The sequence below is a fragment of the Pristiophorus japonicus genome, chromosome 27 (assembly GCF_044704955.1).
Source record: "Pristiophorus japonicus isolate sPriJap1 chromosome 27, sPriJap1.hap1, whole genome shotgun sequence".
NCBI classification, from domain to species: domain Eukaryota; kingdom Metazoa; phylum Chordata; class Chondrichthyes; family Pristiophoridae; genus Pristiophorus; species Pristiophorus japonicus.
In genome coordinates, this window is record NC_092003.1 from 13,873,350 (window position 1) to 13,886,546 (window position 13,197).

General features: G+C 49.9%; 1 long non-coding RNA gene across 1 annotated transcript in view; it reads left to right on the forward strand.

The window, feature by feature from the left end:
* The first annotated feature begins 1,329 nt into the window (after positions 1 to 1,329).
* Positions 1,330 to 13,197, forward strand: part of LOC139239310 (uncharacterized) — a 39,848-nt gene continuing 27,980 nt past the window's right edge. The window contains exons 1-3 of the long non-coding RNA XR_011588632.1: positions 1,330 to 1,520; positions 2,420 to 2,557; positions 3,189 to 3,222. This is a non-coding gene — a long non-coding RNA (uncharacterized lncRNA). The remainder of the gene's footprint in view (positions 1,521 to 2,419; positions 2,558 to 3,188; positions 3,223 to 13,197) is intronic.

The window sequence follows — 13,197 nt, forward strand, 5'->3', positions numbered from 1 at the left end:
CAAAGGGGAAAATAGAGTATGAGAGGAAGTTTGCTAGGAACATAAAAACTGACTGCAAAAGCTTCTATAGATATGTGAAGGGAAAAAGATTAGTGAAGACAAACATAGGTCCTTTGCAGTCAGATTCAGATGAATTTATAATGGGGAACAAAGAAATGGCAGACCAGTTGAACAAATACTTTGGTTCTGTCTTCACGAAGGAAAACACAAATAACCTTCCAGAAATACTAGGGGACCGAGGGTCTAGTGAGAAGGAGGAACTGAAGGATATCCTTATTAGGCGGGAAATTGTGTTAGGGAAATTGATGGGATTGAAGGCCAATAAATCCCCAGGGCCTGATAGTCTGCATCCCAGGAGTGCAGCGAAGGTTCACCAGACTGATTACCTGGACGGCAGGACTGACATATGAGGAGAGACTGGATCGACTGGGCCTGTATTCACTGGAGTTTAGAAGGATGAGAGGGGATCTCATAGAAACATATAAACTTCTGACGGGACTGGATAGGTTAGATGCAGGAAGAATGTTCCCGATGTTGGGGAAGTCCAGAACCAAGGGATATAGTCGAAGGATAAGGCGTAAGCCATTTAGGACTGAGATGAGGAGAAACTTCTTCACTCAGAGACTTGTTAGCCTGTGGAATTCCCTGTCGCAGAGAGTTGTTGAGGCCAGTTCGTTAGATATATTCAAAAGGGAGTTAGATATGGCCCTTATGGCTAAAGGGATAACGGGGTATGGAGAGAAAGCAGGAAAGGAGCACTGAGGTGAAGGATCAGCCATGATCTTATTAAATGGCGGTGCAGGCTTGAAGGGCCGAATGGCCTACTCCTGCACCTATTTTCTATATTTCTAAACCCCATACCCTTCACTGTAACACTTTCTGATATACACCACACCCCTCACTGTATCACTGATATACCTCACACCCCTCACTGTATCACTGATATACCCCACACCCCTCACTGTAACACTGATATACCCCACACCCCTCACTGTAACACTCTGATATACCCCACACCCTCTCACTCTAATATCACCTCGGATCCCAGGAGAATAATGCCCTTCAAACGCCCTCCACCCTATTCTCGACCCAACGTGGGTCTCACAATATTTAACACTCTCAGTACAAATAATCTTGCTTCTCCGAGTGCCCCGAGGAGCAATGGCGCGGGGGGGCGGGGAGCGATTGTGATCTGGGGATTGTTATTGCAACAATCGAGGGAGATCAAATCGAGGTCAAGGTGCAAGGAGACGCTCCCCTTTTAAGCCGCTGCAGAGGAGGGCGAGTGGGACGGATGCTCCGCCCGTTATGAGCAGACTGCAGGAAATACTCTGTTGACAGCTGCCAAGCCGGACAGAGAGAGAGATAGAAAGAAGGCGAGAGTTTGGGAACAGTCTCCACAAGCCCAGGAAACGTGAGTGGGCTGAAACTGACATTCCTCTCTGAGCTGGAAAAGTTTGGCTGAAGTTTGGCAAAAGTTTTTAAAGTTTCTCGCAGTCAAGGAGCTCCAACATTGAGGGGTAGGATTCATTCTGTGTTTCATTATTTCCCCCACCAATATAACTTACGATCGATTTGTGTCTGTTTTCTAATTGTGTCTTAATTATTTGCCATTTATTTAACTGCGTACGGACATTATTCTCTGAGCCGTTTTATACAAGATGCGTCAAGGGATTGGAAAATGTTCAATCAACATATTCCTTTAAATTAAACTGTGGGGCTGTGGGGCAAGGATTGCACAAGTTCAAACTGGTTTAAAAAAAAAGGCCAATTTAGTCATGTTGATCAGGAAGTTGAGATTCAGACCAAGGGAGGATTCAGAGACTGTTCGGGGTGAAACCCTTTGCGTTGGTTTTTAAATACAGGCCGACTCGGCAGTGAAGGGGAATGTCTGATGCCGCTCTCGCTGTTTGGGTGAGATAGAGAGGGAGAGACGGAGAGAGAGATGTGGAGAGAGAGGGAGGGGGCGAGGGAGGGCGGGTATGAGGGCGGGCGAGGAGGGCAGTCGGTGGAGGGGGTTAACCAATTTACTCAAAGGGAGAATGGAACTGAGGAATAAATTGCTCCGGGGAAGGAGACTGAGTCTCAAAATTCAGAATGATAGATCTTTGTTGAAAAGAACGACTTGCATTTATATAGCGCCTTTCAGGACCATTGGACGTCTGAAAGCGCTTTACAGCCAATGAAGTACTTTGGGAGTGTAGTCACTGTTGTAATGTGGGGAACATAAGGAAGGGTATTCAGGAACCAAGATGGTCAGATGGAATTAAGATCCAGATCAGCCATGATCGGATTGAATTGTGGAACAGGCTGAGGGGCTGAATGGCCTCCTCCTGTTGCTGTGACGGGGCGGGTTTGATGGCAAGAATGTGCTCCTCATGTCTCTATCCTCTAGCCATCTGCAGTCTCTCTCTTCCAGCGATGGACAGATCAGCAGAAATGAGATGATAACTTACTTCATGCAAGCTTCCTGCTCAACTACAAGATGGTAAACCTGCACAACTTCAGCGTGACCTGGTACTGGTTTGGCACTACCTGTGATTTCTGCAAGAAAAGGGTACGTATACCGCACGGCTTTGGTCTCCCTATCTGAGGAAGGACATACTTGCCTCGGGGGGCGGTGCAGCGAAGGTTCGCGAGATTGCTCCCTGGGTCACGAGGGTTGTCCTCTAAGGAGAGTTCCTCGCCCTTCCCTATCTCTGTAATCTCCTCCAGCCCCACAATCCCCCGAGATCTCTGCGCTCCTCCAATTCTGCCCTCTTGAGCATCCCCGATTTTATTCGCTCCGCCATTGGTGGCCGTGCCTTCAGCTGCCTGGGCCCCAAGCTCTGGAATTCCCTCCCTAAGCCTCTCCACCTCTCCTCCTTTAAGACATTCCTTAAAACCTACCTCTCTGACCGAGCTTTTGGTCACCTGTCCCTAATACCTCTCTGTGTGGCCGGGTGTTACATTTTGTCTGATAATCGCTCCTGTGAAGTGCCTTGGGACATTTTACTGCATTAAAGGCACCGTATAAATGCCAGTTGTTGTTGTATGTTGCCCAGCCTGGATTTAAATGGACCCCTATTCACGTGAGGCTGGGCCACATTGGTCGGAAGCTGTGGGGACTGAACACCGTGTCAAACAGGATTGCCTCTGATTTCCATGCTCGCTGTTCCGTGATGGTTTCCTTTGCTTTCCTCCCACAGATCGGGTTTTGGACAGATTTCTACAACTGCAATGGTAAGAGTGTGGGTTGACATGTATGGGGGGTCCCGGGGGGGGGGGGGGTCCTGGCGTCTAGAGATCAGAACACAGGAACAGGAGTCGGCCATTCAGCCCCTCGAGCCTGCTCCGCCATTCGATGAGATCGTGGCTGATCTGTGACCTAACTCCATCTCCCCGCCTTTGGCCCATGTCCCTAAATACCTTGGGTTAACAGAAAGCCATCAATCTCCGAGTTACATTTAACAATTGACCCAGCAGCGATTGCCGTTTGTGGAAGAGAGTTCCAAACCTCTCCCACCCTTTCAAGCGCATGCAACGGCCACCACATGTTAAAAAAATCCACGCAAAGGCATCTTCCACCCTTGAGGATGTAGTTCGGAACACCTGTGAACTCATCCTTTTTTTTGGCGTGGAAGCAAGTCACCCTCGTTTCGAGGGACTGCCTATGATGATGATGTTTCCCAACTTCACTCCCAAAAGGCCTGACTGTAATCTTTAGACTGTGCCCCTCGTCCTAGACTCCCCAACCAGCGGCAATAGTTTCTGTCTATCTACCCTCTCTGTTCCCCTCAATATCCTGAAAACTTCGATGAGGTCTGTTACGTATGGAGAAAGAATCAGACTGAACACTGTGACCTCAAAGTAAAGTGTGACCATAGTCTTTTATTGCAGGTCTCCAGAGTGCCTCTCCAACCTATGAAGCCTCCTTAAATACCTGTGCTCCCAAGGGATTATGGGATGAGCCCTCTGGTGGCTGTACAGTGTAAATACAAGTTCATATATATAACAACACTCCCCCCAAAGTCAATAGTGTAACTATTTACAATGTGAGTCGATCTGGGGCCCTTCTTGCCCTGGTTGATCATCTCGGTGTGAAGGCTGGTGTTGTTAAATCATTTGATGGGCCCTCGCTGGGCTGCTGTGCAGCTGGCCTTGCTGGGCTGCTGTGGATGATGGGTTCTGATTCGTGGTCCACTGCGGTGCCGGTTGCCACTGGTGTGTATGTTGGGGGATCAAAAAAGGTAGGGTCCAAGGTGGGTTGCTCAGGATAGTCCGTGAATCTGAGTTTGATTTGGTCCAAGTGTTTCTAGTGAATGAGTCCATTTGAAAGTTTGACCCGAAACACCCTGCTCCCCTCTTTGGCCACGACAGTGCCGGGATGCCACTTGGGACTTTGTCCATAATTCAATACAAATACAGGATCATTGATTTCAGTCTCGCTTGACACATTTGCGCTATCATGGTATGTACTTTGTTGAAGCCGCCTGCTCTCTATTTGTTCATGTCAATCAGGGTGAACTAAAGAGAGCCTTGACTTAAGTGCTCGTTTCATGAGCAGTTCAGCAGGTGGGATCCCAGTGAGTGAGTGGGGTCTCGTGCGGTAACTAAGCAGGACTCGGGATAGGCGAGTCTGCAGTGAGCCTTCAGTTACCCACTTCAAGCCTTGCTTGGTGGTTTGCACTGCTCTCTCTGCCTGACCATTGGCCGCTGGTTTCAACGTGGCAGATGTGACATGTTTGATCCCGTTACGGGTCATGAATTCTTTGAACTCAACACTGGTAAAACCTGGCACGTTGTCACCCACCAGGACATCGGGTAGGTCATGTGTGGCAAACATGGCCCGCAGGCTTTCAGTAGTGGCAGCGGACGTGCTAGCCAACATTATCTCCACATTCAATACACTTGGCATACGAATTTACAACCACAAGGAACATTTTACCCAAGAACGGGCCTGCATAGTCGACGTGTACCCTAGACCACGGTTTGGAGGGCCAAGACCATAAACTTAGCGGTGCCTCCCTGGGTACATTGCTTAACTGTAAGTATGTATTACATCTGTGAACGCAGGACTCTTAAGTCCATGTCGATACCGGGCCACCACACGTGGGATCTGGCTATCGCTTTCATCATTACGATGCCTGGGTGGGTACTGTGGAGGTCATTGATGAAGGTGTCTCTGCCCTTCTTGGGGACCACTACTCGATTGCCCCACAGAAGGCAGTCTGCCTGTGTAGACATTTCATCTTTGCACCGCTGGAACGGCTTTATCTCTTCCTACATTTCCACTGGGACACTGGACCAGCTCCCATGAAGCACACAGCTTTTGACCAGGGATAATAAGGGGTCCTTGCTCATCCAGGTTTTGATCTGCCGGGCAGTGACGGGTGATTGATCACTCTCAAATGCTTCCATAACCATTGCTAAATCTGTGGGCTGTGCCATTTCCATCCCCGTGGTGGGCAATGGCAGCCTACTGAGAGCATCAGCCTGGCCTGTGGCAGATGGCGTAGTTGTGTGCGGACAATGTGAGCGCCCATCTCTGGATGCAGGCCGATGCGTTGGTATTTATCCCTTTACTCTCAGAAAACAGGGATATGAGTGGCTTATGGTCAGTTTCCAATTCAAATTTTAGCCCAAACAGGTATTGATGCATTTTCTTTACCCCATAGACAAATGCTAACGCTTCTTTTTCAATCATGCTGTAGGCTCTCTTAGCCTTACAGACACCGGGATACATAAGCAACCGGTTGCAGTTTCCCAAAATCATTAGCTTGTTGCAATACACACCCGACGCCATATGACGATGCATCACATGCTAGTACCAAACATTTACAATGGATCATACTACACAGCAATTTGTTTGAGCATAACAATTTTCTCGCTTTTACAAAGGCATTTTCTTGGCTTTTGCCCCAAACCCATTCGTCACTTTTTCGTAGTAAGACATGCAGTTGTTCTAGCAGTGTGCTGAGATCTGGTAAGAAGTTACCAAAGTAGTTCAGGATCCCAGAAACGACCGCAGCTCCGTCACGTTCTGTGGCCTCGGTGCGTTCTCGATTGCCTCCGTCTTCGCGTTGGTGGGCCTGATGCCATCCGCCGCAATCCTCCTTCCCAAGAACTCCACTTCAGGCACCAGGAAAACGCACTTCGAGCGTTTTAACCTGAGCTCCACGCGGTTGAGTCGACTAACAACCTCCTCCAGGTTCTGCAGGTGCTCGGCTGTGTTCCGACCTGTGACCAAGATGTCATCCTGGAAAACCATGGTGTGCGGGACCGACTTCAGTAAGCTTTCCATGTTTCTCTGGAATATCGCCGCCGCTGATCGAATTCCAAACGGGCATCAGTTATAAATAAAAAGACCTTGGTGCGTGTTGATGCAGATGAGGCCCTTCAACGATTCTTCCAGTTCCTGCGTCATGTAGGCTGAAGTCAGATCCAGCTTTGTGAACGTCTTTCCTCCTGCCAGCGTTGCAAAGAGGTCATCGGCTTTTGGTAGTGGGTATTGGTCCTGCAGGGAGAAACGTTTGATAGTTACTTTGTAATCGCCACAGATTCTGATGGTGCAATCTCCCATGAGGACTGGAATGATCGGGCTGGCCCAATCGTTGAACTCGATCGGTGAAATGATGCCCTCTCGTTGCAGCCGGTCTACCCTTTCTCTCATCATGTACGGTACTGCTCTCGCCTTGTGATGGATGGGTCTCGCCCCCGGAATGAGGTGGATCTTCTCTTTTGCTCCTTGGAATTTCCCGATGCCTGGTTCGAACAGCAAAGGGAACTTGTTTAACACCTGGGCACACAAAGTGCCGTCAGCGGGCAATAGCGCTCAGACGTCGTCCCAGTGCCAGCGTATCTTTCCCAGCCAGCTCCTGCCGAGCAGCATGGGACCATTGCCCGGTACCACCCAGAGTGCTAGCATGTGCACCGCTCCATCGTAGGAGACCTTTATGGCAGCATTGCCAATTACGGGAATCAGTTCTTTCGTGTAAGTTCTTAGTTTCATACGAATTGGAGTTAAGACTGGCCTTGAGGCCTTGTTGCCCCACAGTTTTTCGAAAGTCTTTTTGCCCATGATGGACTGGCTCACGCCCGTGTCCAGTTCCATTGACACCGGGAGTCCATTTAGTTCACCATTCAGCATTATCGGTGGACAATTCATGGTGAATGTGTGCACCCGATGTGTTATATATGTGGACTTGTATTTACTATGTACAGCCACCAGAGGCCTCATTCCCCGGAGTACCAAGGGATCCCATAATCCCTTGGGAGCACAGGTATTTAAGAAGGCTTCACAGGTTGGAGAGGCACTCTGGAGACCTGCAATAAAAGACTAAGGTCACACCTTACTTTGACCTCAGAGTGTTCAGTCTGACTCTTTCTCCATACACAACAACTGTCAACGAACCCAAAGATGCAGAGAACAGTGGGCATCCTGGAGAAATTTTCGGAGGGAGATGATTGGGAAACTTTTGTGGAGCGACTCGACCAATACTGCGTGGTCAACGAGCTAGATGGCGAAGAGAGCCAAGCATAGAGCAATTCTCCTCACCGTCTGTGGGGCACCAACGTATGGTCTCATGAAGAATCTGCTCACTCCAGCGAAACCCACGGAGAAATCGTACGACGATTTGTGCACACTGGTCCAAGAGCATTTGAAACCGAAGGAAAGCGTTCTGATGGTGAGGTACCGGTTCTACACCGACAAAAGGTCTGAAGGCCAGGAAGTGGCGAGTTATGTCACCGAGCTAAGACACTTTGTAGGACAATGCGAATTTGAAGGACATTTGGAGCACATGCTCAGAGACTTTTTCGTACTTGGCATTGGCCACGAAACCATACTTCACAAATTTTTGACCGTTGAGACCCCAACCTTGAGTAAGGCCATAGCGATAGCCCAGACGTTCATTGCCACCAGTGACAATACGAAGCAAATCTCTCAGCACACAAGTGCTGCTACAAGTACTGTGAACAAAGTGATGTTGTTTTCAAATCATAACGTACAGGGCAGGTCACACATACCTGCAGCTGCACATCCGCAGATGTCTCAGAGTCCACCATCAAGGGTGATAAATGCAAGGCCATTAACACCTAGTTGGCGCTGCGGAGGTGATCATCGTTTTCTATTGTGTTCCTAACACAGATGAGACTGCACACAGGGAGGTTAAAGTAATAGTGACCTCAGTCTTTAATAAGACACTCCAGAGTGAGGAACAGGCCTTAGGGGCCGTCTTATATACAGTGCTCCCAAGGGATGCTGGGATCCCGTGTGACTTCAGGGGATGAGCTCCCTGGTGGCAGAACATGGTAGTGCATGCTTTACAGATACACAACATCACTTCCCCCCCCCGCAAAGTCAAAGTGAAAACTATTTCCAAGGTGAGGCGGTCGGGAGCCTTTCTTTCCCTGGTGGACTGCCTCGGTACAAATGTCTGTTCTGGTGTGTTGGCTGTGCCCTCACTGGGCTGGCGTGTTGTTGGCCCTGCAGGGCTGGGTGAGCCTGGCCTTGCTGGGCTGTTGGGCGTGATGGGTTCGATTTCCTCGTCCGGCATGGTGTTTTTGATCCTTTGGGTGTATGTTGTGGGCTCGAAAAAGGTGGTGTCTGCTGTGGGTTGTTCAGGGCAGTCTGTGAACCACAGCCTCGTTTGGTCCAGGTGCTTTCTGCAAATTTGTCCATTGTCTCGTTTGACTACAAACACCCTATTCCCTTCTTTAGCTATCACCGTGCCCGCGATCCACTTGGGACCATAACCATAGTTTAGCACATACACAGGGTCATTCAGATCAATTTCCCTTGACACAGTGGCGCGACCATCATTTACATTTTGTTGCTGCCGCCTGCTCTCTCCCTGATCATGCAGGTTGGGGTGAACCAGCGAGAGTCTGGTTTTAAGTGTAGCTTGCTGGGGGCACCCCTGTGAGCGAGTGGGGTCTCGTGCGGTAGCTGAGCAGTACTCGGAACAGGCGGGTTTGGAGTGAGCCTTCTGTGACTCGTTTAAGGCTCTGTTTGATGGTTTGTACTGCCCGCTCTGCCTGCTCATTGGTGGCTGGTTTAAACGGGGCCGAGATGACATGTTTGATCCCATTGCGGGTCATGAATTCTTTAAATTCGGCACTGGTGAAACATGGCCCCTTGTCACTGACCAGTATGTCAGGCAGGCCGTGGGTGGCAAACATGGCCCTCAGGCTTTCAATGGTGGCGGTGGCGGTGCTTCCCGACATTATTTCACATTCAATCCATTTTGAAAAAGCATCCACACACCAGGAAGACTTTACCGAGAAACGGGCCCGCATAGTCAACATGGATCCTCGACCATGGTCTGGAGGGCCAGGACCACAAACTTAGTGGTGCCTCTCTGGGCGCATTGCTCAACTAAGCACACACACTGCATTGCCGTATACAAGACTCTAAGTCAGAGTCGATACCGGGCCACCACACGTGGGATCTGGCTATCGCTTTCATCATTACTATACCCGGGTGTGTGCTGTGGAGATCCGAGATAAACGTCTCCCTGCCCTTTTTTTGGTAGCACTACGCGGTTACCCCACAACAGGCAGTCTGTCTGAATCGTCCTTTCGCCGCTGGAACGGTTTGATTAGCTGTTACATTTCAACGGGGATGCTGGCCCAGCTCCCATGCAGTGCACAGTTTTTTACTCGGGACAACAGAGGATCTTGACTGGTCCAAGTCCTAATCTGGTGGGCCGTGACACGTGATTTATCATTTTCAAATGCTTCCATGACCATCAACAAGTCTGCGGGCTGCGCCACCATCAACAAGTTTGCAGGCTGTGCCATTTCCACCCCCGTGGTGGGCAATGGTAGCCGACTGAGAGCATCCGCACAGTTCTCGGTGCCTGGCCTGTGGCGGATGGTATAGTTATACGCTGATAGCACGAGTGCCCACCTTTGTATGCGGGCTGAGGCATTCGTATTTATCCCCTTGTTTTCAGTGAAAAGGGATATGAAGGGCTTGTGATCGGTTTCCAGCTCAAATTTGAGGCCAAACAGGTACTAATGCATTTTCTTTACCCCGAACACACACACTTATACCTCTTTCTCAATCATGCTGTAGGCCCTCTCGGCCTTAGACAAGCTCCTGGAAGCATAGCCGACAGGTTGCAACTTCCCCGCAACGTTAGCTTGTTGTAATACACACCTGACTCCGTACGACAACGCGTCACATGTTAGCACAAGTCTTTTACACGGGTTATACAATACAAGCAGCTTGTTGGAGAATAAAATGTTTCTGGTTTTCTCAAAAGAAATTACTTGTTTTTTTCCCCATACCCAGTTCTCATCTTTGCGCAATAACACATGTAGGGGCTCTAAAAGGGTGCTTAACCCCTGTAGGAAGTTACCAAAATAGTTGAGGAGTCCCAGAAACAACCGCAGCTCCGTGACGTTCTGTGGCCTGGGCGCGTTCTTGATAGCCTCTGTCTTGGCGTCTGTGGGCTGAATGCTGTCCGCCGCGATCTTTCTCCCCAAAAACTCCACTTCTGTTGCCATGAAGATGCATGTCGACCTCTTCAGCCGCAGCCCTATGCGATCCAGTCGCTGGAGGACCTCCTCCAGGTTTTGTAGGTGCTCGGTGATGTCCCGACCCGTGACCAATATGTCGCCCTGAAAGACCACCGTGTGTGGTACCGACTTGTGTAGGCTCTCCATGTTTCTCTGGAAGATCGCTGCAGCCGACCGAATTCCAAACGGGCATCTGTTGTCGATGAACAGTCCCTTGTGCATGTTGATGCAGGTGAGGCCCTTCGAAGACTCCTCCAGCTCCTGCGTCATGTAGGCCAAAGTCAGGTCGAGCTTGGTGAATGTCTTGCCTCCTGCCAGCGTCACAAATAGGTCGTCTGCCTTAGGTAGCGGGTATTGGTCCTGTAACGAGAAACGATTAATAGTTACTTTATAATCACCGCAAATCCTGACCGTGCCATCACTTTTGAGTACTGGAACAATCGGGCTGGCCCACTCACTGAATTCCACTGGGGAGATGATGCCCTCGCGTTGCAGCCTGTCCAGCTCGATTTCCACTCTCCCCCTCATCATGTCAGGTAACACTCGCGCCTTGTGGTGAATGGGTCGTGCCTCTGGGACCAAGTGGATCCGCACCTTCGCCCCGGAAAAGTTTCCAATGCCTGGCTCAAAAAAGGAAGGAAATTTGTTAAAAACCTGGGTACATGAGGCCTCATCGACATGTGAAAGCGCTCGGATGTCATCCCAGTTCCAGCGGATTTTGCCCAGCCAGCTCCTTCCAAGCAGTGTGGGGCCATCGCCCGGGACAATCCAGAGTGGCAGTTCATGCACCGTGCCCTCGTAGGTGACCTTGACCATGGCGCTGTCCAGGACAGTGATAAGCTCTTTGGTGTACGTTCTCGTGTGGATGGGGATCAGGGCTAGTCTGAATGCCTTGTTGCACCACAGTCTTTCAAACATCTTTTTACTCATGATGGATTGGCTAGCGCCAGTGTCCAGTACCATGGCTACGGGGAAACCATTCAATTTTACATTTAGCATTATAGGTGGACATTTCGTCGAAAATGTGTGCACCCCGTGTACTTCAGCTTCTGCCTCCTCTCTCTGAGGCTCGAAATTGCTTTGATCCACCATGGACCGATCTTCCTCTGCCACGTGGTGGTTAGCAGGTTTTGCAGAGCTTGCAGCTCATTTGCAAGCTCATTGGAGTTGCCCCATTGTTCCACAGCTCTTGCAAACATACTCTTTGAAGCAGCATGAATAGACTGAATGGAAGCCTCCACAACGCCAACGAGGTGTGAATTGCCTTGCATTCATCCTTTGTTGCAGACTCTGAGTCATCTGGGTCACCTGAGGCCTGCTGGCAATTGCAAACTCGTGGTTTCTGCCCTGTACATTCCTGCTCGCAACCACAGTTCCAGTTAATTTATGAACATTGCTAGCACTTGTGTGCTGAGAGATTTGTTTGGTGTTATCACTGATGGACGTAAACACTTGTGCTATCGCAATGGCCTTACTGAGGGTCGGTGTCTCTCCAGTCAAAAGTTTTCGTCGGATGGTCTCGTGGCCAATGCCCAGTACAAAAAAGTCTCTGAGCATTTGCTCCAGGTAGCCATCAAACTCACATTGTCCTGCAAGTCGCCTTCGCTTGGCGACGTAGATCACCACTTCCTGACATTCAGATCACTGGCACATGAAGAACCGATACCTCGCCATCAGCACGCTCTCCCTCGGGTTAAGCTGCTCCTGAACTAGTGTACACAGCTCCTCATACGACTTATCTGTGGGTTTCACCGGAGCCAGAAGATTCTTCATGAGGCTGTAGGTCGGTGCCCCGCAGACCGTGAGGAGGACCGCTCTCCTTTTTGCAGCGCTTCCTTCTCCGTCCAGCTCGTTGGCTACAAAGTACTGGTCTCGCCGTTCAACATAGGCTTCCCAGTCCTCACCCTCCGAGAACTTCTCCAGGATGCCCACAGTTTGCTGCACCTTTGCGTTGGATTCGTATTCTCGTCGCCAGTTATTGTGTTCCTAACACGGATGAGGCTGCACACAGGGAGGTTAAAGTAACAGTAACCTCAGTCTTTAATAAGACACTCCAGAGTAAGGAACAAGCCTTAGGGGCCGGCTTATATACAGTGCTCCCAAGGGATGCTGGGATCCCTTGGGACTTCAGGGGATGCGCTCCCTGGTGGCGGGACATGGGAGTGCATGCTTTACAGATACACAACAGTTTCCATTCATGCCTATTCAAAGGATACGTTTGCAACGGCTGTGGAACAATGGGACATCTCCAACGAGTGTGCAGGCGAGCTGCTAAGCCTGTTAAACCTGCAAATGTTGCAGAGGAGGACTGATCCACGGAGAATCACTGCGAAGCAGTGCCTCAGATAGAGGAGGCAGAGGTACATGGAGTGCACACATTCACCACGAATTGTCCCCCAATAATGCTGAATGTTGAACTAAATGGACTCCCGGTGTCAATGGAGCTGGACACGGGCACGAGCCAGTCCATCATGGACAAAACGACTTTCGAAAGTTTGTGGTGCAACAAGGCCAGTCTTAACTCCAGTTCGCATGAGACTAAGAACTTACACTAAAGAACTGATTCCTGTAATCAGCAGTGCCACCGTAAAGGTCTCCTACGATGGAGTGATGCACAAGCTACCACTCTGGGTGGTACCGGGCGATGGTCCCATGCTGCTCGGCAGGAGCTGGCTGGGAAAGATACGCTGG